Source organism: Branchiostoma lanceolatum, chromosome 8 (genome assembly GCF_035083965.1).
Source record: "Branchiostoma lanceolatum isolate klBraLanc5 chromosome 8, klBraLanc5.hap2, whole genome shotgun sequence".
NCBI lineage: Eukaryota > Metazoa > Chordata > Leptocardii > Amphioxiformes > Branchiostomatidae > Branchiostoma > Branchiostoma lanceolatum.
In genome coordinates this window covers 20,635,124-20,637,623 of record NC_089729.1, presented here as the reverse complement: position 1 = coordinate 20,637,623, position 2,500 = coordinate 20,635,124, and the positions used below count along the sequence as shown (strand labels likewise).

At 63.3% G+C, this 2,500-nt stretch overlaps 1 non-coding gene across 1 annotated transcript in view; it reads left to right on the top strand.

Moving 5' to 3' along the window:
* The first annotated feature begins 1,354 nt into the window (after positions 1–1,354).
* The window catches only part of LOC136441048 (small subunit ribosomal RNA), a 1,816-nt gene continuing 670 nt past the window's right edge, over positions 1,355–2,500 (top strand). Inside the window, exon 1 of the ribosomal RNA XR_010756768.1 lies at positions 1,355–2,500. This exon is cut by the window's right edge and continues 670 nt beyond it. This is a non-coding gene — a ribosomal RNA (small subunit ribosomal RNA).

Sequence of the window (2,500 nt, the reverse complement as noted above, 5' to 3'; positions counted from 1 at the left end):
AGCCCGACTCTTCAGGTCGCTCCTATGTAGCCCACCATCTCTTAAGCATTGGCGGCCGGGTCGGCCGGCGCTGACGGCCGAAGGAAGCCGCCGGGCGGACCGCGTTTGGTGTTTCCCCGCTCCCGAGGCCGCCTGCTACACGACGGCATGCGACTTTCCGGCCTGCCCCGACTTTCGGATTTCGCCAGGGTGTCTGACCAAGGTGTAGGTCGCCGATCCTACCTTGAGAGGAGTGGTCGTTTTTTGACTAGGCAACTCTTCCAGAGCCCGTAGCGGACGGCGGCTGGGGGCCAGCGGGTCCGGGAGGGTGCGGACGGGGCCGGCGCGGCACGGGCCAGACCCCTGCGTGGAGAAAAGACGGGGTCGTCCGGTGACTTTGCCCCGTCGGCCGGCTCCATCGGACTTGGCACCGGGCGCCTGGGCGGGTGTCGGCGGGGGGAGTGAGCGCCCCGCCCCGCCCGACTCCGACCGCCCCGGAGGGCGCCCCGGGCCCGCCGGGCGAGCGAGCAGGGTCCGTCCGGTGTGGGGCGGGGCCCGGGGAGGCGGGGGTGGAGCGGGCGGCCGAGCAACGGGGTCGACCGGGACGGGTCTCCCCCGGCCGGCGGGGCCGGTCTCCCGTTGCCCCCGAAGCCTACCCCGTGGCCGACTTGCGGTGGTTTTTCAAAAAAGTGCTCTGTAGGGTGTCTGACCATGTCGTGGGTCGCTCAACCTACCTTGAGAGAGTGGTCGTTTTTTGACTAGCTCGGGAATCGACGGCGAGCAATCGCACACTCTCTCGCCAGTCGTTTTGCTACCCCGCCGACCAGGCTGCCACTCCCCGCGAGGGCAGCCGGAGGTCGACAACCGGCTTGGAAGGCGCCCGCTCCTCCGCTCCTGCGGGCGAGGACGGGCGTGCCGACGGGCGTCCGGAACCAGCGCCGGGGCAGGCCCTCCGCGGAGGGCAGCCCGGGTCCCGCCGCTGCGGCGGCGGACCCAACGGCGACGGCTCGCCCCTTCCGTCTGCGTGCGAGTACGCCTTGCGGACTCGGCGGTTCGAGACCCGGCCGTCCGCCTTGCCGGCGGACGCGTCCGGTCGTGAGAGTGCGGGACCGTTCCTGACGGGACGGCTCGGGCGTTGAAGGGAAGCAACGGTCAGGTGTGGCCGGGAGTTCTGCGCTCAGGCTCCCGAGGGTTCGCGGCCATCTCCACGGCGCGTTCCCACCTCACGGCAGCGACGGACTCGGCGGCGCTCGGCGCTCCGGTCGAGCGGGACCGTGTGGCGGCGGCGGCAGTTGCGGGTCTTCCCGCGCTGCCCCGCGGCCGCGGCGGTCCTCTCCCGGCGGCGACCGCTCTTTCGCCGCCTCGGCGTCCTCGCTACCTGGTTGATCCTGCCAGTAGTCATATGCTTGTCTCAAAGATTAAGCCATGCACGTGCAAGTTTAAACTGTCCCAGTGAAACTGCGAATGGCTCATTAAATCAGTTATGGTTCCTTTGATCGTCACATCCTACATGGATAACTGTGGTAATTCTAGAGCTAATACATGCGGAAGAAGCGCCGACCTCACGGTCTGGCGTGCATTTATCAGACCAAGACCGACCCGGGGTTCGCCCCGGTCCCTTTGGTGACTCTGGATAACCCAGCCGATCGCACGGTCTTCGCACCGGCGACAGATCATTCGAATGTCTGCCCTATCAACTTTCGATGGTAGGTTCTGTGCCTACCATGGTGGCAACGGGTGACGGGGAATCAGGGTTCGGTTCCGGAGAGGGAGCCTGAGAAACGGCTACCACATCCAAGGAAGGCAGCAGGCGCGCAAATTACCCACTCCCGACTCGGGGAGGTAGTGACGAAAAATAACAATACGGGACTCTTTCGAGGCCCCGTAATTGGAATGGGTACACTTTAAATCCTTTAACGAGGATCTATTGGAGGGCAAGTCTGGTGCCAGCAGCCGCGGTAATTCCAGCTCCAATAGCGTATATTAAAGTTGTTGCGGTTAAAAAGCTCGTAGTTGGATCTTGGGACCGGGCTTGCGGTCCGCCGCGAGGCGTGTCACTGCTCGTCCCGGCCCTCCCCGCCGGATTCTCCTTGGTGCTCTTAACTGAGTGCCTCGGGGTGCCGGAGCGTTTACTTTGAAAAAATTAGAGTGTTCAAAGCAGGCCTGGCGCCTGAATAGTGGTGCATGGAATAATGGAATAGGACCTCGGTTCTATTTCGTTGGTTTTCGGAACGTGAGGTAATGATCAAGAGGGACGGACGGGGGCATTCGTATTGCGGCGGGAGAGGTGAAATTCTTGGATCGCCGCAAGACGAACCACTGCGAAAGCATTTGCCAAGAATGTTTTCATTGATCAAGAACGAAAGTTGTGGGCGCGAAGGCGATCAGATACCGCCCTAGTCACAACCATAAACGATGCCAACCAGCGATCCGCCGGCGTTACTTCGATGACCCGATGGGCAGCTCCCGGGAAACCTGAGTTTTCGGGTTCCGGGGGAAGTATGGTTGCAAAGCTGGAACT